Genomic DNA, 22,806 nt, shown 5'->3' with positions numbered 1-22,806 from the left:
CAATCCTGACTGGATTCCCCTCGCTTTGGGGGAAGATGAATATAAAATAATAGGACTCACCTGATGACAGAGACCTTGTAGGTGATAAAATCTGGAGTTGGCTTTCATAACTTTTACATAAAAATTTGTAAAGCTGAAAATTGTTTGTCTTGTGAATAACCACAACAACTGTGATTTATTTTTTTTTCACTCTAAATATGTAGAGATGATGTTATAGGCCCAGCAATCCAGAGTAACATCTTGTTTGTTTTGTGTGTGTGTATAATTGATTTATTTCTGTTTTCTTTAACAAAAGAGCTACACCAGTTTGTAACACAGAAGCCCTAAGCTGAGGTAACACCTTTGCCTAGCAGCAGATATACATTCAGGCCACAGTGACTGGATGTAGCACTGTGTAACTTCCTTTTTGAAAGGGAAGGCTGCTGGAACCCACGGTTATCTATGTGCATCCTTTGTAACCAACAATTATCTGTTTTGGTTTTTTCCTTTAAAAAAAAAAAAAAAAAAAAAAATTTTACTCACATGTACTCCAGTATAGATGCTGTCATATATCTACTGTTTCTAAAATGTATTCTAAAATTTCCATAATGTGTAAAATATTATTGATATATTATCCTGTTATCTGCAAAGATTGGAGAATACTGCAGACAGACAACCAAATACAATCAAAGAAACAGGTAGAGAAAAGTAACAAAGCACGGATCAGTTAGGACAGAGGGTTAATACAATGTCATCTGGAGAGATCAGAAATGTAGAAAATGAAACATGAAAGTTTTTTTAAGGCAAGCATTTGAAAGGAAATTACTTGAAACATATGCTTAATGAGAAAAAGAAAGCTTCTGTCTTTAGATAACCCTAGGACTCTCCATATGTGAAAACACCACCCACCATGCTGACCACTCTGTCTCCTTGTTTCCTTCTAATTCTTGTCTTGTTCTTGGTTTGTTTCTTGTTTGCTATCTTGTCTTAGTTGTTTGGGCTTATTTAGACTGTGAGCTCCTTGCTGGAAAGACTGTCTTCTTCATGTGCTCGTCTAGTGCCTGGCATGAATGGATCTCAGTTGCTGAGTTTGGTTTCTACGTACTACAATAATACAGCCATTAAATGGTACCAATTATTGGACCGATCACAGCAATGAACTGGACAAGTATTTGTAATAGAATTTAATTAACATTACAGACACAAATGATAAAGACACTGTTGGTTTTGGTTGTTTTTAAAGAAAAGAGACACCTTACAGGATACCCTAATAGTCCTTCTCTTTGTACCCAGTATAAAACCAGCTATTTAACTTCCATTGGGTTTTGTGTCAATCAAGAAGAAGCAGAGCTGAAATGCATGCTGTTGTGCAGGTTTCTTATTACCAAAAGCCTACCCAGAAACTAAAGATGTTTTGGACAACACAAACTATCACAAAACTGTAGGGCAGGTAGAGGAATACAGAATTAAAATTATGAAATATCATAGAATGGTTTGGGTTGGAAGGGACCTTAAAGATCATCTAGTTCCAACCCCCCCACCATGGGCAGGGACACCTTCCCACTAGACCAGGTTGCTCAAAGCCCCATCCAACCTGGCCTGGAACATTTCCAGGGATGCAGCATGTATGTATACTACACCATGGCTTACTCTTTGCTGAAATGGGGGAACTTGATAACAGTCTCTGAATATCTTGGGAGTGTAAATCCAAGGCAGAAGAAGAATCACTCAGGGTGATAAACAGGGATTTAAACAGCAGTAATAGGATTAAAGTAAGAATGGAAAAGTTCAAGCTGCATATGAGAGAATGCTTTCTGGTGTTTTATTAACAAATAAATCATCATAAAATGCTGTAGAGCACTTTTGCCCCTAGATTCTTAAAATGTAAAAAAAGTGTAGATAAACTTATTCCCATTTCATTTGTGAAAAAGTGAGGAAACTTTTCAGGTAAGCAAAGGTGTATCTCAATTAGTATTTTAAAGTCAAAACACACATATTAAGCAGCATGTGGAAAGGAAGACTTGGCCAGTTCAGAACCCAAATACCGAAGGTTGCTACTGACGACATCAGCTTGGTCAAGCAAACTGCCCTGGCTGCAGTGGAGCTCTGCAAACAGGTTATCTTTCCCAGGTCACACACAGAGGCTCACAGCTTCCTAATTTGACCTCCTCTGCTTTGCTGGTAGATATGCATGTATCATGGCTCTCTAAAAAGATTCTGTCTAGACAATACAAATAATCTTACATATTTAATAATAATGAATTTTTCCTCATTTTGGTAGAACTTGATTAAAATATCACATAAAGGAGGGGTGTCAAAGTGGTAACTTCTGAAAGGAGGGAAAGAAAAGCAACAAATGAGACATGAGTGGGATAGGCACATAACATTGAACCTGTCACAGATGTCATGAAAGCAGCACACCCAAATCCAGCTTCAGTTTCTTAATAGACTGAACAGGAATATTTTTACAGAGAGTCCTTTCAGTAGCCCAATTAAGAGATGATAAAGGTATGGAAAGCTATAATATCCATATCTGGCAGAAAAGGTTGCAACTTTCTAAGTAGGTAGGAGAAAAGAAAACACTCCTGGTCATTGTTGTGAAATGATCAACCAGTAACACTTAAATTTCAAAACTACACTAACTTTGAATTCTAAGTAAGGAATATCTAATAAATCTCAGAGGAGTTAGTTTAATTTTCAGCCTCAATTACTTTCTCCAAACTACTATGCTTTCTTTACTTTTCTATAGAATGGCTGTAAACCAGATAGCTCCTATCCATACCCTAGTCTGCACCTCACATTAGCTGAAGCCATTAATAATATTGTCTAGACTAGTCCATACACACACAGGTTTTGTGCAGGTATCAGTGAGGCATGTAAAAGGTCATTACTTATTAAAATTGTCACACAAACTCTGCCATATGTTTGGATAGCATATTCACATTCTTTTGTGGAAATTATTGTAACTTTGTGCTATTAATATGCTCACTCAGTTATGTCTTTTTTGTATTGTCCCACTGATCGTTTTTATTTTCAGATAGTAAAGAAACAATCAAATGTCATAATCTGCTATAAATGATTTGCTTTAGTAGTCTGTTCCAGAATTTCATTAAATCTTGGACTATACATCCTAAAACTTGATATAGTTCCAACTGTATGCATTGAAAAAATTTGGACTTCAATGCATAAACCTGACAACATAAAACACCTTCCCACCTAATTCTGATAAAAGATAATAGTATACTGTACAGCTCAGATGTGACTCAGCTTAAAGCATATTGCTAACTTTTTTTTTAGCTGCACCCGTGTAGTCAAAATGGAAGAAAGCTACACTGCAAAAACTTTTCTGAACAGATAAAGCCTGATCTGTACAAGTATATGTTATTTTTATATGGTATAGTTGCATCCACACTAGAGATCTTACATGGCTTTACCTTTGCTCAACTGGCAAAGGCAGTGTAACTTGAATACAAATAAGTCCTTCCAATAAAGGTGAGAATGCATACTGAAAGCCTAATGTCATATGCTTTCTCATTAGACTTCTAAATGACCTTCCTTATATGTTAGAGTTCAAGTAACAGAATAATAACTAACATAACTTCCCCTGAGAAACCAAATGAGAAAGCAAGAATTTCTTACACCTGTACTTTGAGATATCTTTGAGAGAAAAGAACTGCTATCGAGTTCAAACAAGGCCCACAGATAAGAAAACATCCTTTCTCAAGAAACAGGACAGGTCTGATGAAAGTTCACTTGTATCGAAGTGAAGATAGAAATTAGAAATAAAATGGGAAAATATTAAGGAAGCAGTAAAAACAGGAAATTATTAAGAGCACAGAATTGATACAAAAACCTGAAGACAGTACACTAAAATCTTGGGTCCCAGGACTAAGAAAAATAAGGTCTAGCTTCTGGGGAAAAAAACTCAACCGAAAACCCTAGCAAAGAACAAAATCTTACTGGTTGTATAGGTGTATTAATAGACAGAGATGATGTAATCTGTTCAACAAGTATTTCTGTTCGAAATTCTGGAAAGAAACAGGGGCAGCCTCTATACCATAAAAATAAAATAATTGTTGAATAATACTAAAGGATTTTGATCACCTAGGTAACGGGTTTTTTTTGTGTTTTTTTTTTAATGCGAGACTGCATATTATTTGTGCCTAGCCTTATGGAAAAGCAGACCAAGGAAATTAATTTTAGCAGCCTGAGTCCTCCACGCTTCCACAAAACTGTAAAAGTAGTCTGATAACAGTGTTGGACAAAAGAAAAAAAAAACACAACCAAACCAACAAAACAAGCAAAATCCAGGACTCAGTCAATAAAGAAGCAAATAATAAACTATCAGTAATACTAGTCAATAATTATAGAACAAACTTAATTTCATTGTCAGAGCAGTTCCTACATTTGGTTATAAAATACGATAAAGATAAATGCTTTCCTCTGTCTTTGTTCTCTTCTAGAGAAATCTTAAGCAGATTGATAATAATTGTTCCCCTTCCATGAAACTTCTGTGGCAGAGAGTAATTCTTGGTGCCATGCTATTATCCCTGTTACTTAATATTTATGCAAGAAGCTTCCAGATACTTTATAAGACACTAAACAGTTTGAATAAACCACAAACTAATAGCTAGGACTGAGCAATTAAGGAACTTAATAAACAAGAAACAATGGATGTGTCTTGACCAGCATTTCATCTGAGATACATTCTAGGCCTTTATTCCCAGACTTTCATCAAGAAAGCAAATATAGTATCATATGATTTGTGATGTGTTGATAATTTTACTAAGAGAATTATTGGATAAGGTAGAAGTGAGTTGTGGTAAACGTGTCACTTCCCAGGAAAAACCCTGTTTCCCACTTCCCTGCTGTGGTTCTGGGACATTGTGTTTCCAGAGAAGACCATGACACCTTCTTTCTGTCTCAGCCCAACATGCTGGCAATAGATTGCCAGAAAGCAAAAGCAATTTTTTAAAGGAAATATTGAAGTTGTCTTTACCTGGCTGATCCTGCTCCTGCACTACACTTTCTGTACTTTGTTAGTCCAGGTCCTTCTGTGGACATGTGATGAACTGGATGAGAAAACTTACTGGGTTAAAAATATAACCTTCTTTCTGTGGTCGGGCCCATCTCAGTAGATGGTGTATTATCCCATTCCAAGTCCACAGCTATACCAGGTCAACAGAGGTAACAGTGAAGTGGCATGAAGCCAAGGTCTGTGGGGGTAACACAAGTGGAGGAGTAAACACAAACAGAACTGCCATCATTTGGAAAGCCAAATCCATCTGTGGTTCTCCCAGGCTGCAGCCACATGCTGCAGACCTACCTCATCAAAACAGCTGACTTGAACCTTCTTGTGTGCCTGAAGTGTGCCTGAAATTTAAGCATGGAAATTATTTAGCTCACCATTTGGATTGGCACTATTTCTGTCAAGTCACTCTGCAGAGTGAAGCATAATGCTAAGTGCAGACTAGGCAAATAGTATGTGATGGAGTGTCACCTGGTGAACTATATCTTGTTCAAACAACCAACACGAGTGATATGTATAGGATGAAGTAATGGACTTTCCAGAGTGCAGGAGTTAATAATTTAGCAGTGAGGGTAAATAAGCACCAGAACAAACAAGCCCTGGATCCTCTCTGTCTTCATGTCAAAACCATATACATTTCAGGTTCTCGAGATTTTTGTTCCTTGCCAGAAGCAGAACATTAACCTATTCAGTCACAACTGTGTGGCATCCACTTAACTGTACACACAATAACTATGATCAGGGAGATCAAAGGTTTCTAGATATTCCAAAGGCTGGTTTGAGTAACTTATCCATATCCATACTAAAAAGTATAAGCCAAGAGTCTAGAGAACTGCTATCAGTGTTATTAGTTTGGGGAAGAGTTAATCAAAGCCTATACTACACTTTCTGTAAAAACTGTATATATAGTCTGTTCTGGGGCAGGTATTTTGTATCAATAATAAATCCTGCTAGATTTTATTACCTATTGATCCAAATGTATAGTGCACTTTATTTATTTCAGGGAGCAAAACTGTATGAAACTGACAAAGGGAAAAAAAATTAAATAGTTACAACAATAATAGAATTGGGACCAAAGAGGTAAAAACTGTAACAACAGTAATAAGCTGCACATTGTAGAAACAAGTATTCTAGATTGGAAGCTTTGGATGGAAGAACCTACTGAGTTAATATATGTTTTATAAAATATCATATATGATCACTACTGTATCACATAATGAAATGGAAGCAGATGAAAGCTATGACATACTGCAAAATACTTTGAAGATACTGATATAGATGGATAATATAAATCTTTTACTAAATGTATCTCTCATAGCATAGGCAATATCTTTGTGAATTTCATAACATAGCAAATTAAAGCAAGATGATAGTCAGTGAGGTTTTTGAATTATTATACTATGCCCCCATATGCAGTAATGATCCTACTATCTTAAAATATAACTATGATAACACAAATTTATTAACTCAGAAGCATTAAAATTCTGTTAAATCACTTCCAAAAGCCATTTGGAAAATAAAAAAATCAAGACTTGTCTGGTTTTAAAGTAAGTGATTTTGATCTATGGATGTTAATAACATATCTGAAATTCCTCTAAAATATCTACTTATTCTGTACTTAAATTCAGAAATACCAGTTTAAGGAAACTATGTATGTGTGTTTTTTAGATTGTCATTGGAATGAAGAATCAGGATGGAAATGTCAAACTATGTTTTAATGAAAACACTTTAACTGTTTCTCCTCACAAAACCTGCTCTTTAGCTTTTAAATATCCCTGATATTTAGATGATCAAAGCTATAGAGTAGTATTGCTGTCAGAACAGTATAACATTACTGCAATCCTTAGAAAAACAGTTTTTCAAACAGTAGTTTAAAAAAGACTGTATCTTTTAATGATTTTGTACTCTTTTTCAAAACCACTGTGCTTCCAAATGAAGTTTAGGTTTCATAATTTCTTTCCTAAATTGTTTTTAATGAGGATTAATTTAAGGGAGAATTTCCTACTATTAGCAATGTCTCTGATAGGTACAATTCCTCTCTCCCAGCACCATTTCAATTCAAACTCCTCCATGGAGCAGCAGGCTGCAATTTCTGCATCTGTGCTGCAATTCTACTGTAATTCTTGCACAGAAGCCTAGTCAATCAATGCTGTCCTCCCCATGCTAGCCAACTGTCCCTTTAATACAGCAATAGAATTCAATATGAATTGAATGAATAGAATTGCAGTGCTGGGGGGACAGTCAGCTACTACAGAGACAGGATTGATTGACATTAAAGCATCTGTGGAAGAGTTACAGAAGAATTACAGCAGAGTCACTGAAACTGCACCCTCCACACCTCATGAGAGGGAAAAGAAGCTACAAGAGATACCATTAATAAATAAATCTGCCTTCCAACTAAAGCTGCATCAAAAAAATCTTTTTTTTTTTTTTTTTTATCACCAACTTCAATATGTGAGCAGCTTTTATTAACTATGTGAAAATTGGTTGTGACTTCAATCCTACAGTGGTTACAATTCTAGGACAGTTTTAATTCAAAGTCAGATAGCATTTTCTTTAAACCAGGAGGTAGCTTTCCCAGTTCATTCTTCACCTTTCTCACTATTGATACAGTTGGAAGAATATGGGACTTATGCATATTGAATTTTTAGGGGTATGAACAGGAATATAGATAATGCCATTGCAAGATAATTTTCAATAAGCACAGTTTCTATTTTTCTGTTGTAAAAATCTACATCATTGTGTGGATATGGTACTACATATTCAAACATCCTGATTATATTTTGCTTTAATCAGAAGAGGACATGAATATGTTGAATTTAACTTTATACCAGTTTATTCTCTGTAGCTAGTCTTGCTCCAGATTTTGCAAACTTCATAATGAAGTTAAATTTAATGAACACATACTTTAATCTTCCATTCTGGTTGTATATAGATTATTTAGAGGCACTGATATGAGAGTTTTATTAAGATTACATAAATAGGTGTATCTTGTTAGCTTTATATTGAAGTTTTCCCAAGTTCTGCCTAAAGATTAAATTCTTCCTAGCGGGATGGCAAAATAAGATGCCGCTGGCAATAGATGGTGATTTTCAGACTGTAAGTACATGCGGGTTTTTTTAGGTTCCCTTTTCTTTTTATGCTTTCAGACTTATTGAGTTTGGTTTACTTTTCTGCCAACCCCCATTGAAAGACACTTGCCACGTTTCATCATTATTGAACAAGTTAGCACATATAAAGCACTTTAAGTACTGGCTTCCCCATGACTACTTTCTCAAGTTATTTATAGACTCAGATGGATATTGTGACATAAGTTTCTCCAGATTCACCTCTGCAGCTGTAAGTTCTAGAAACACTTTTTAATGAAATCAGCATATTTTGAAAAAGAAGTTGAAACCTTTTATTCCACTATTAAGTCTGATGCTGATATTTTATCCAAGTTAAACCATCTGGAGAGAATGTATCTCTATTCTTTATCATTTTTATAATTGTCTGTAATACTAAATCTTAAGAAGTTCATTTGAACTAGTAGAATGTTTTGAATGATCTTACAATAAATCCACTTAAGAGTTTTGCAGTAATCCAAAACAAAATAGGTACAGAAACTGCTTTTCTGAAGTCAGTTAGCATAGAAAGGAAGAATAATAATAAAATCCTTCATGAGATCATACTTTATTGATCTAATCAGCTTAAAACCGTATGGATTTTTATGTGGCTACATTTCTATTTTATTTAACTGAAACAAATGTCTAAAAAATGTATGAATTATTAATGCTTAATTTTAACATTGTTTGGGGTTTTTTCTTATAGTGATCTCAATGAAACAAATCATCCACTTCAGGCACACAAATTACATAAATCAAGAGATAAAATAATTTATAAGAATAATGTGGCTCAAATATTTCCTTAGAGTGCTTAAAATCAGTTCTATGCTCTTCCAAGTACTAAGTGCAAAAGGAAGTGGACCAGAAGGAGAACAGTTAAAGTAATCTTCTGGCTTGTAGAGGAAACAGTTTGTTAGAGATGAGAAGACTAGTCTCTCCTTGCTCTTGTGTCCCCAGAGAAGAGGAATAAGGAAGATCACAAAATTGCTCCTATTTGCAACAGAAGACTGAGGATGATGAAGAATGGTTTGTTGAAGACCAAAGATAATGAATGGCAGCCTTTTCCATTGTTTGTTTGTTTGGGTTTTCTTCATCCAGTGAAAATGAAAACATTTAATGCTGCAGGAGGTGGTTTTATACCTTTTATCTGCCTTCTCAGTTGCCAGGAAGGCAAGAGCTGCATTCTGCCCTTGACATGCAGCAGGCAAGGCGTCAGCTGGTGTTCCCAACTGTCATACACGCTTGCTAGAGCAAAGGGAAACCAAGTTGAGAAGGAGATGGAAACTACTTGCTTAGGGAAACTCCTTGGTGTAGGAATAGGCAGTCATGCAGCATATGTTTTCATCTTCAATATCTCTGTAAAGCACATCAGGATCTTCAGACTGAACATTTACATGGTCTGCAACAATCTTCTTGTAATGCTGGTTCTGTAATCCTCCCTCTCTGGGTCTCTTTTCCTTGGATATCTTTCACCAGACAGTGACTCTGTAAGCAAGACAAACACAACCTAAAGTACAGTAAAATCATTTATTGGCTAATGCTCAAAGACCAAATGTCTGGAACTAATACTTTCTAGACCAAGCATTAATTTGCTCACAAAGCCCAATGAGACAATCAACAAATCTCTGTGACCAGGTAGTCATCTGCTGGGTAGGAAAAGGTCAACCTCGACTGCTGCTAGGAATACATTGATCTCCATCACCCTGTTCTTTGAGAGGCTTTTTAATGTTTTATACTCTTTCAGGTAAGTATTTTTCTTCCCGAGTCCTTGAGCTATTAATGACTGCTGTATCAACAATTACACCATTGTCTTTTTTTTTTTTTTACCTTTTTTATCTTACATAGTTTTAGCTTGTCTACTTCCTTATGCTACACCAACAACATTTTTTCAGTAAAACTGAATCAAGACCATGCAGCTGTACTACACCAACAAATCTTCTGTTTAAAGGACCCATCTTGAGTCAGAAGAGATGTAAGCATCTCTGTTTACTGATCCCCTTTTAGGGTGGAGACGGTGATGGTAATGAACAAACAGTACCAGACCTCTGTAAAATGAATAGAGAACTATTAAGTATGGACTACAGAAAATTCCTTTTTCTGCATTTGAACATCCTAATACAGATTCTATACTAATCGCTCTGCTGGAGAGTAGGGCTGCTATTCAGAAGGACCTTGACAGCCTGGAGTAATGGGCTGACAGGAACCTCATGAAGTTCAGCAAAGGTAAGTGTAAAGTCCTGCACCTGGGCAGGAATAATTTAGTACAGGATAAAAAAAAGTTTTGCAGAAAAGACCTTGGGGGTCCTGCTGACAACAAGTTTAGCATTAATCAGAAGTGTGCCCTTGCAGCAAAGAAGACCAACAACATCCTGGGCTGGGTTAACAAAAGTGCTGCCAGCAGATAAAGGGTAGTACTTCCCCTCCTACTGCCCCCTTTTTCAACACTTGTGGAACCAAATTTAGAGTACTGTGTCCAGTACTGAGCTCTCCAGTAAAAGACAGACATTGATGTACTAGAGAAAGTCTAGTGTAAGGACACCAAGATAATTGGATGTGTAAGACAGAAGAGGATAGGCTGAGAGAACTGGCACTTTTCAGTCTTAAGAGCAGAATGCTTAGCAGAGATTGATCAGGATACTCTTTTCCTAGTTGGAGAGTATGGAGAAGATGGAGCCCAAACCTGTTCCTTAGGGGGCATAGTGATAGGACAATAGAAAACAGATGCAATTATATCATGGGAAGGTTGGAATACAGCTAAGGAATTTTTTTCTTTGTCAAGAACTTGGTCCGTTACAAGAACAGGTTGCCCTCTTCCTTGGAGATACCCTTGGAAATATTTATTCAAAACTCGTCTGGATGCAGTCTTTAGCAAGCTACTCTTATTGAACCTCTTTGAGCAGGAGGTTGGACTACAGGACTTCCAGAGGTCTCATTAAAACGAAATTGTTTTATGACTCTATGACACTTTTCAGAATGGATTGCAGTGGAATAAGTATCTGTTGAAGAAGACAAAGTGAGGTGGATGGGTATACGGAAAAGGCAATGAGAGAAGTCCCATAAAAAATTTAGGGACAAGCAGGGAGAGAGAGGAGTTTGCAAAGGAAGCAGCGTAGTCAATAAGATAAAGGTCTGAGAGGTATAGAGGAGACAAAAAGACATTAAAATTTAGTAGCTTCAATAGCTGTTTCCATTTCCATGTCATCAAATATTTTTTCCCATGTTATTTTAACAGCTTCTGCACATACAATATGGGCGGTAGACATAATTTCCCCATGCATCCCCATGATTTTTGGAACTTCCTAGATGTAGTCATCATTCCTTATTTAATTCTACACATCTCTAGTTCTGATGAATGTTTCCTCCTTCAAGCCTGGATGGATCTTACATAGCTTACATAGAGAAGACGACCTCAGTTGTGAGAAATAGTATTTGTCTAAACAGATCTGCAAGCTCTTGAAGCCTGGAAGGCTGTCCTATTGGAAAATCTGAACAAGTTCAATGCTGTCAGCCATATTGTCCCTCTAAAGAAAGCTGTTAATGAGCAGTTTGTTTTAAATCATGCCAAAATCCTTTTCCGTTCAGGAAGTTGCTCAGTCCTGATCTTGATGATAAAAGTAATGTCATGTGGAGTAGATCTCATTGTGACTTAGGCTAGCAAGGAACATTAGCCTTGTTCTCTATGAAACTGGATGTTGGAGAAATATGACCTCTTGCTATTGCAGCTTTGGAAAATATTCAGCTTTGGAAAATGTTCAGCGGCAGAACCAATGTTTCTTTCAAATAGACTACCAGAAACCTCATGTTCCCTCGATCAGTGCCATTATTGTCTTTCTTTTTGACTTATACTGTTTTAACTTGCTCTCAGCCTAGAATATGGCTGTTTGGTTTTTCTTTATACATTAACACTGTATCAAGCAAATAGCAGCTTCCATGGCATAAGTCATAAAATAAAGAAATATTCTATAGAAAGAAAATATTCTTAAATTGCCCTAATCTCTGTAATGTATTATTCCCATCAAATGTGTATGGTGTTCCTAGTCACACAATTAAGGGACTTTTATTCCCGGGTCAGTAACATGAGGGTAAGTATACATGACTGAAGTAAAGGATCTGCATTTTATTGGTCTAGCCATCCTTCTGACATTATATGTCTTTGGCTTTACTTCTGAGGCTGTCCAGTGTATTGCATGGTAGAGAAGAACAGCACAGCATTAACAGCTGATGATGACCTTTTCCATATATGTATGAAGCAGGAGTCTATCAGAGGTAAAGTGGATCGTGAAAAGTCCTTGCACTGTGACTGTTACCCATACAACATAGAGGCTAGCTGGTGCTGTGCAGCCCAACATTAACTGCCCAAGAAATACTCTTTTGTATAAACTTTTATAAACTTTAATATATGTCCATAAACAATGTAGAACATCATTAGAGATAATCAAACCAGTGTTGAGTAACTCAGTCTTGGATTTAGGAGTAGTACGACTATATTTGTACAGTCTATCTAACTATACTGGCTGAGATTCAAGTCTCATTAGCCCAGGCACTGCACTGCATCAACAAATCTGTATTGGCCTTGGGAATCTGAGCTGGTTTCAGTATTCACTATTTTGCCACAGTAAATGAATATATGAGCTCTGGCTGTTTGCTTCAAGATGTACTGAAAATACAGAGCTTGTGGATTCCAATAGCGAACAGAGAATCCTCATACACTAGGAAAACAGCAGATCATCAAAAACAATTAGTTCAAAGCATACTGCAGAAAAAACCTTAACAGTTGCAATTATTATTTTGAGGAAGCATGTATAAGCAGGTATTTATTTCATAAAGTTAGTACAGAGAACACCTTACCTGTCACACAACATACTCTAAGCAAACAACAAAAAAGAAAAAAAATGAAATCCCTACAGTTCTAAGATGACATGATGGAAGAAACATTTATAAGAGAAGCAAGAGAGGAGATAAGGGGTAATAACCCAAATATTGTACATTTGAAATAAGGCATAGGAAGAAATTGGAAAAGAATCATGTACAATTCTCTCTCCTGAAAATAAAGTATGTTGCAGAGGTGAAGGCAAAGTTCTTATGTGCATAAGCACCCAAACCCAGCTGAAAATGCCAAAAAGTTATGATGGTCTCAGGTTTACACTAATGATACACTTGTGTTTGTATATCTTACCAGTGTTTTGCCCTCCTGCTTCTACTTTTAGTGTTCTAATTCCATATTTACCTGCAAAATAGTTGGATTTGCTTTTAAAACTAGCAGTGAAGGATATATTTTCTTCTTTTCCTCCACAAGTATAACAACACCCTAAAGAGATACTGGCCTGAAGCCCAGAAGTAACACTACAGCCCTAGACTAATAAATCATTATTATTAATATTGTTTGTATCACTGTAGTAGTGTTAATTTCCTTTTAAAATCTTTGTGTCCAGAGAACTCACAGTAGTTTCTTTCATCCCTCAGGTTTTCCCAGTTTAATCTGCTGAATTCAGAAGATAAATACATAAAGGAGAACCCCCCATCCCGCCATATGCAAAATTTCAGGTTGCAATGGATTATTATTTGATTCAGCTTTGCACTTCTGGTTTCAAAGTGAGAGAATCTTGTTTTGCAGAACATAATTTTGAAAGAAAATCTAAAACTACACAAAAAAATGCTTCTGTTTTATAGATGCTTATTCAAGAAACGGTTGCTTGTAATCAAAATTCCTCTGTGTTTGTCATGACACTACCAATCTTGGGTTTCACTAATGCTGAAAACACCTTTGGACTTTGTATCTTCTCAGGTCGTTTTCCCTGTTTCTGTTTGCGTACTTGCATACTCTTAAAATATTTATTGAAATTTTTTGTCTTAAAAATATGTATAATGTGTTCCCTTCTACAGTAAAATAAATGAACTAGACAACAAAAGGGTGTATGAAATCATTGAAGAGGTTATATCCTAAAATAAATCAGAATATTTTAAGAATAAAGTAATGAATCCATTTCATTATTTCTTGCAATGAGAACAGCAATCTGAGCATTGGGAAGTTCAGAATGTAATGCATCATGGACTTCCATATAGAGAGCAGAAAAGCAATTCTAATAAATAGACAGATCATATAAAAATGATTTGTATCAATATCTATCAGTCTGAACTCTGACAGTACTGCACCCACTGTTTCCCCCAAAGTAGGCAATAATGAAAAAGTGTCTCTTCCATTTATGCATTAATTTCAGGACTGATTGCATCTAACCACATTGAATCTGTCCACATCCTTTTCAAGCATGGCAACTAATGATCACAATTCCTGTCATGTATATCAGTGCTTCAACATCCGGTTGGAAATTGTCAACTTTGCATTCTACAAATCTATTTTCTGTCAATATTACAAATGGATAAGTAGGCAGGTGCCATTTCAGAACTCCTCTCATACTGCTTTAAGCTGTGCTGAGCCATTTTGTAAAATAAAGTTCAAAAATGTGTTTGCCTGAGCTCAAAAAATGTTTGCCTGCATTTTCTTTTTAATACATGGTATTACATTCATCCATTACTGGTTTTGTACCCTCTCAGTTAAATTCAAAGTTCTAATCATGATCTACCACTCATCTAGCTGCGTAGATATTTTCCAAAAAAAAATCTATTCAGTTCAACTTTGTACTTTTCAGCACAGTACAACTTTAAAGTATAATGTCCTAAACTAAAACACTGGGAAATATTGCAGCTATTTTCTGTGATAGCTTTTCTGTTAAGCAACTCATACACAGGGATTATCTTATGGATCTTATTCAGATCAAACTTAATAATTTTCATATTTATTTCTCTCATGTCCTTCATTAATGACTTCTTAATTCCCCCCAAACATTGAAGAGATTAGAGTGTGTGTGGGGGGGGAACACAACAAAATGGAAAAAAAAGTATACATCAGGAATAAATGTGTGGGAGAAAAATGACATTTACAACATAAACTGCACTTTAATTATTATACAGTACTTAAACGTTACAATGAAATAAAAGATGATCGATAAATTGCATAGTGTTAATCATGTCAAATAAGGGACATTTCAGACAATCTAGAAAAGGTCAGTGATGATTTACTTACTAGAGTAAAAATATACTTGACAACAGAATGCTAGCTTTTCTGAAGAAACACACACTAAAAAAGTTAGAGAAGGAGAATGAATGCTGTCAAATTAAGCAAGAAGAGTACTTACAAAATAGGAATGACAAAGAGATAATCATGCTGACATCAAAACATGTGCATAAAATAACATCTACTATTAAAAAGTGTGAAGAGTTTTGTTTGTAATGAATATTTTGACAGATATGTCATACGGGTTTCACCTCTCCTCCAAATTTCTATTTTATTAACCCAAAAGAACAAATGAAATAGAAACATATTTGGTAGTACAGTACATGCACGTATATGTGCATAAATATTTTAAGATATATATGTGCTTTCAGAGTTTTACTGATGGTTAGAGAGTATGTGGTCTGGCCTTTTGAGTCTTTTCTGATTTGTTTAATTTGTTAATTTCCTACCTCTGGTTTTAAGATATCCCCCGTAGAAAACTTCCATTGGATTTCTATTTCCAAAAGATATGGGATATTCTTTAGCTACTTAAGAGATGTTGATCTAAGCCTCATAACCACAGTGTGAACAAGTACCCTTTCCAGGTCATGGATTTTTCATGCAGAGAAGCAAGGTCTGTAAACATTTTTATTGTTTTTTTTCCACGTGGAAAAAAATGTGTTCTCATGTCTATGCTTTTTAATTTGTGATATGATTTGCTTCATGCTATACCAATGGCAAACCATTGCAAAACCTGTGTTTAATAAACAGAACTCGACAGCAATCCATTTATACATATAGATGTGTGTGTGTGTGTTTGCATATATGCAAGCTCACTGTCTGCCCATTTAAGGTCTGTGGTGGGTTGATCCCTGCCAGCACCACCCTTGCCTCTTGCTTACTCCCATCTTTTGCAGGATGGGAACAAAATATAAGGAAAGCAAGGAGGCTTGTGGATCAAGATAATGACAGTTTAATAAGAAAGGCAAAAGCTGCACAAGAAACCAAAGCAGAAAAAGCAATTCTTTCAGTGCTTCCCATCAGTAGGCAGATGTCCAGCTACTTCCTGGAAAGCTGGGCCTCAGCATGCATAAGAGTTGCTTGGGAAGACAAAGACCACAACCACAAACTTCCCCTTTTCCTTCTCCTTTCCCTGAGGTTTTTATTGCCGAGCATGACAGCATACAGTATAGAATATCCCTTTGGTCAGTGTGGGACAGCTGTCTCAAATATGTCCCCTTCCAACCCCTTGCCCACCACTATCCTACTTATTTGATGGAGCATGAAGTGGAGAGGGAAAGCCTTGATGTTATGGAAGCACTGCTCAGCAATAGATAAAGGATTGGTGTCTTATCAACACTCTTTTAACTACAAATGCAAAGCACAGCACCACACAGGCTGCTATGAAGAAAGTTAACTCCATTCCAACCAAACTCAGTACACTTGCAGATGTGTGGAAAGAGGCAAATTTTATACTGCCTTCATCTTTCAAATTATTACCATTTTGCACAAAGAGAAAATTATGAGACTAGATCAAGAGTAAACCTAAAGATAATACTACACCAAGAAAAAGTTTCCAGCTCTAGTCAGCTTTCTGAAGCTTTTTTTTTCCTCTCTGGCAATGGAAACCAGAAAAGAACCAGAGACTACAGGTAGAGGAAAGTGTACTACTATATTTGGTTAGGGTAGTGGGACAACCTGATAAGATCTTACTGTCTTAATGACCTTGCAACCTTCTATCTAACTAGGAGATAGAAACAATAGAAATACATAAATATGTATATATATATACTTTGTAGTATTATATTTAATTTGTACTGTTAATATATAATTGTTTCATATATGGAGAGAACATATCAGTCTTTAACAATACCATGGTCTTGATGAATGTTGAAAAGTGGGTGGACGTTGCATGTTGATATAAAAGGATGCACAGAGGAGTTTTCAGTAAAACTTCACTACAAATTTTGGGACTTTTTTTTTTACACTGTCTGAAGTATTACTATCATGTTTGTCTTGAGTTATGTAGTCTTTCAAAAAATATTTCCATATCCTTTAAATTTAACACACTTCTCTAACTCTGGAAAGACTGCAGAACAGTTGGAGCTTCACAATTGACATTGTGATGACTACCTAAGAATTATTACTAGTAGAACATAAAACTCTAGAATTACTTCTAGAATCATATGGATTTATACCTGTAAAATCTCAGTCTTGCAACGACAGAATTGGTATTCTTGCATACTTTAATGCCAAAGCAGGTAAGACAAGACAAGAACTGAGCTTTCCAAACAAATGAGGGATTCATTATTGTCGTGGTTTAACCCCAGCCAGCAACTAAGCACCACGCAGCCCCTCACTCACTGCCCCCCATCCAGTGGGATGGGGGAGAAAATCGGGAAAAGAAGTAAAACTCCTGGGTTGAGATAAGAACGGTTTAATAGAACAGAAAAGAAGAAACTAATAATGATAATGATAACACTAATAAAATGACAACAGTAATAATAAAAGGTTTGAAATGTACAAATGATGCACAGGGCAATTGCTCACCACCCACCGACCGACATCCCACCAGTCCCCGAGCGGCGATTCCCTGTCCCCATTTCCCAGTTCCTAAACTAGATGGGATGTCCCATGGTATGGAATACACTGTTGGCCAGTTTGGGTCAGGTGCCCTGGCTGGGCATGAGAAGCTGAAAAATCCTTGACTATAGTCTAAACACTACTAAGCAACAACTGGAAACATCAGTTTGTTATCAACATTCTTCACATACTGAACTCAAAACATAGCACTGTACCAGCTACTGGGAAGACAATTAACTCTATCCCAGCTGAAACCAGGACAATTATCTTCTATCAAGTGCATCCTTCTACTATACTACAAAACCATGGCAATTCTGTCCCTTACTGTCAAGCCCCACAGCTTAGTGGCGGGCTAGTACCTCAGAACAAACAACAACAATGTAAGTGTTTTGAGCAGATCAGGGTAACGATTAAAAGACTGATAATTAAGATTACATTACAACACAAGCTTATACTTTCCTGTCTGGCAAAATGGATTCTCTCTCAACTCCCAGCTAAAAATCTATAGTGCAGCTGAAGATGTCTTTTGGAGTTTTTATTAATGTTTTGAGGGAAGGAATAATAAATGAGTCAAGGCAGTGATCAAGGCATTTTTTAACAGACCAGGTATTAGTCAATATCTAAATCAAGTTGATTTTTTTCCCTGTTTAGACTATTTGTAACAATAAATGTGTTGCAAGATAATAAAAGAAATAAAAAATACAGACTGAATAGGAACTCTTTAAAACCAAAAGAATAAGCAATATAAGAATGTCAGAGTGTCATTAGAAAGTTATTTGATGCTTAAAGCATATTTGCAGATTGCTTCTGTAATTATGTTTAGCAATTTTAAACATCTTTTCTTTAATAATGAACACTTAATCACAGGGAAAAGTAATAAAATAAATTTTGAAAAAAGAAGCTGGGATTTTGTAAATAGGAATAAAGTAAATTATTCCACTCATGGTTCCTTGTTTTCTTGAACACACAAATACCAAAACCTGAAACAGAGCAAATAGCTCACCTTTTTCCTCTGAAAGTAATTAAAGACAAACATAAAATATGCTCCATAACTGCCACACAAACAAAATAATGAAAACAAGATTTCCAATAACAGAAAGAAGAAATAACCTTTTCTATCATTAGAATTATGTCAAACATACATAGTACTTTCCTCTAATGTGGAAGAGTCAACATCAGTAGCAAACTTTTCCAGCTCACTTTAAATGTAGAGTCCAAAAGCTATGTAGAAACAGCTATAGTAACATTTGGAAGGCCTCTGGAAATTTTTTTTTTCTGTCATAGGGTCGCCAGTGCCCTTATTTCTGTTATGGGAATGGAGTATACAGCCAATTGATTCATTGTCACACAGAAGTCTACGGCTCAGCATTCTAGTGCTAAGTAAAGAAGAAGAGAGAAAATTTATATGTGCACAGTGAGAAGTTGAGCTTGAGAAGAAAAGAACAAAGGCTATGTTAATGTGCAGAAATTCCGGCCTCTTTGCTTACTACAGAAAGCCAGCCATCTCTTCCCTTACTTACAGAGATGTTGCACGTGGTAAAACAGTATTTTCTTTGCACAGATGTGAGACATCAGCCTAACAACCAAACTTTCTTGAAGCAGAACCAGAGAATTCATAACACTAATTTTTAGGTTCATCAACATTACAGATAAAAGAATGTCTCTAGTGTAGCACCGGGGGATACTTTGTTAAGTTTTAAATCAAATTGTTTGGGTTCCAGTCACAGCTGTTGAAACAGAAAGTACAATGCCAGAGCTTCCTCCCCACATCCCCCACCTTTTTTTTTTTTTTTGGCAGGGGGCGGGTAGGATTTACAGCTGCTACTGAACTGAAAATACTCTGTATAGGCTGCAGCTAGAAATGGAGTAATCTATTTAAAATTTAATTCAAGTCTCTCTATACTACACTTTAATACTGTCATATCTTCAGATAAGTTGTCAAATACATAGTGCAGTGCACATCCACAGCAGAATGGGAACAACAGCCCAAACTTCTTAACACCTCTTCATGATCCCCTGTCCTGGTAGCACACATGCCTTGACTCCTCAGAGCAATTTCAGCCTGACACTAAGAATGATGGGAGGGATTTGGAACTGGAAAAGTTGGAACCACTGGAAATCTAAAACTAAATAATCAAATAATAGAAAACCTCACAAGTTGTTCTAAAAGAGAAAAATGAAAAAGGAACATGAATAAGGATAGAAGAAAGCATAGAAATTATTCAGAAAAAAAGACACTAGAATTGCTGGACATTCAGTGAAAATGGATTTTCAACCAAAGAAATCAGAACTTTTTATTTTACCAAACAGCTAATCATCTTCTACTGCCCCATCCTCAAATATTTATAAAGTTTCAGTAGTAATATGACACCGTATATGTTTTGCTGCTTTTTCCTAATTCTTATTTATATTACAATACACAGTCAGTAGTGATATTTAAGTTTTTTAAAATATTTTGATTTGTAACTATTGGCAACACTTTCTATGGAAAAGATTACACAGTGCTATATGATGAAACAAAGTATTACCTTATCAGCATATACTTGTGGTTAGCTTCCCATAAACTTATGCCCTTTAAATCCTGAATATTTCTTTCCAAAGGAATTCAGGATTCTTAATGCTATATATATAAAAATGGCCCCTTGCAGCCTTGCTAATATTTTTTCATAAAACTCAACCTTTGAACAAAAACCTTTGAAGAAAAAAAATGGAATCATTGTATGCAGCAAATCTTAGTGGCTATTATCTGATCTTGCTGTAGGAGGTCCATTTACTCATTACTTGATGAGTAAACAGATTCTCCACATTAAAATACATGAGGCCATAGTCTGTAATTTCCGACCTCATATCTTAAATTTAGTTTCTTATGGATATCTAAAGGTGCTTGAATATTACTATGTGACATTTCCTTCTCTCCTGCTAATTAAATTACATATTTTAGTAATGTCAACATATTTTGGGCATCAAATATGAATATTAATAAACTTTTTTTTTCTTCTGCAGCACAGGTACCTTAACATTATCTGTATGCATCCACATGATTATTTTGATTTCTATTTTTAAATATCTTTTCCTAAATGTAGCCTGAATGCACTGAGCTAGACAAGCTTCAGTTTCTCTCTCCAACACAAAACATTGCATGAAATCACAATGTTTTCTCAATATCTTCTCATCCTCTATTCTTCCCCATCTGCAAGCATGGCCTAATATTCTCCCCAAATAATAAAGGCACAAAATGGGAAAGACTTTGTGAAACTCACTATATATTTTATTGGGAAATATCTTCAAAGAAAGGAAATTAAAAATCAGGTATGTGGATAATATGTTTAAACATTTAGGGCTTTTTCCCTTCTATCAAATATTAACTGGCTGCCATCTATGTGTATATTTAATATAGATGATAGAAAGTGAAATAGAAACTGTATATTTAAATTCTTTAGTTTTCACAATAGTTATGGAATGCTCCAGGAGCTGTAACCTTACCAGAGTGTGATCTTTACTAAATGTATGAGTAAAGTGTAACAGAAATTACATCCACACACTGACAGCATAAAAAGAGGGAAGAAGGTAATACCCTACATTGTTTCCCTTCCAAATTTTATAAGATGTAGGGTATTACTTATTTCAATGTAGTTTCTATAGCCCTAACATGACTTCTCACATATAAACAGACTAGAATTCCTCTCATATCATAATATTATCTCTAAATTAACATTACTTCATTGTGTAGTTACCTTGTGTGGTGCAAAGTCAATTTAGCAAGCCTAAGATATTTCTTCAATTATATTTGACCTAGAAGATAAAAGCCATGAAGTGATATATCATAAAAGACATCAACTATTCTACATCACAATTTATATAAGCATAAATTGTTGTAGAGTGGCTACAGTACATGGCATGTCAGGTGGCTGTTTAAGTACATAACTGCTATAATTCTAGAAATTTTAATTTTGAAACAAGAAATTTCCATGTAGCTTTCTACTGATTTCCTTAAATCAACCTGGAAAACAAAAGAAGTATTGAGGAACAAAGAGAAAAATAAAGTAAATGAAAACAGTAATTTCTGAAGTATTTTAGATATGGAAACTAAAATGTTACATAAGCAGAAATGGCAGAGCAGCAGCACACACACAAATACTCAAACCCCTCATTCAGGTTGCTACTAAGTAGTATATATCATGTGGATGCCTTGAATGTTTCCTAAGATTATACTAAATTAGGAATAAATTATTCACTGGCATGCATTTTGGAGAATGGTCTCACATGACTTACAAGCAATAGTTCTGATTAAAGAATAATAAAGAGTAATGAAAGAAAGAGTCTTCAAAGACGTGACCCTCAGACTCCTTGAAGTCATTTTCTGAAACTTCTATATTTTTCTTTTTTTGACACTCACTCAGAAGTGTCTTTATTAGTCCCTATTTTCCAACAATATTGGGGATGCAATGAAGCAAATGTAGACAATGTGCCCTTAATTCCACTTTGTACAGGTATTAATATCACTTCTACTTGAATGCATTTCAACCAACAGTCAGCTTACTGGTGTAACTAAGGTATATTATCATTTTAAAAGATAAAGCTATACTTGAAAAAGCTAGAGTAGTTAGATGTGTAAAACATATGGTCCTATAGAAACAGAAAGACTGCAATATAATAGCTATTGACAGAGCAAAAGTAACAGTAAATAGCAACAAGGAAATGAATGAAACTTTTTTATTAGGTATTGTCTTATTCTATATTAAAACAATATGTAAATCAATGTCCTGTTTTTTCACTCAGAAAATTTAGCTCTTTATTTGACTCTTCTCATTTACAGTATGGTTTTTACCATATTGGTTGCTAAAAAACCCCACCCTACTATATGCAAAAATGCAGAAATCATGAAGTCTGAATGAAGAGAAGTTAAACTTCAATACAGCAAAAAAATGTTTATACAGTGATTACTTATCTGTCAGCTAAAGTTTGACTAAATCCAGCAGAAGCCCAGGCAAATATGCTCTTAAAAATTTAATATATGCCACAAGTAAATGGAGTATGCCATTCTCCCTATCTTCTAGGCA

General features: G+C 35.5%; 1 long non-coding RNA gene across 15 annotated transcripts in view; it reads right to left on the bottom strand.

The window, feature by feature from the left end:
- Positions 1-7,535: 7,535 nt before the first annotated feature.
- LOC142029127 (uncharacterized) overlaps positions 7,536-22,806 on the bottom strand; it is a 40,145-nt gene continuing 24,874 nt past the window's right edge. For 12 of the 15 annotated variants that reach the window (XR_012649848.1, XR_012649837.1, XR_012649847.1 and 9 more), the window contains one exon: positions 7,536-9,597. This is a non-coding gene — a long non-coding RNA (uncharacterized LOC142029127). Of the gene's footprint in view, positions 9,598-18,946; positions 19,123-21,480; positions 21,539-22,806 lie in introns of all 15 variants that reach the window. The other 3 variants (XR_012649841.1, XR_012649843.1, XR_012649842.1) reach the window with 3 other exon arrangements.

This window comes from Buteo buteo, chromosome 3, assembly GCF_964188355.1.
Source record: "Buteo buteo chromosome 3, bButBut1.hap1.1, whole genome shotgun sequence".
Lineage (NCBI taxonomy): Eukaryota > Metazoa > Chordata > Aves > Accipitriformes > Accipitridae > Buteo > Buteo buteo.
Note: the sequence above shows the minus strand (reverse complement) of the source record. Positions and strands in the feature narration are given on the sequence as shown.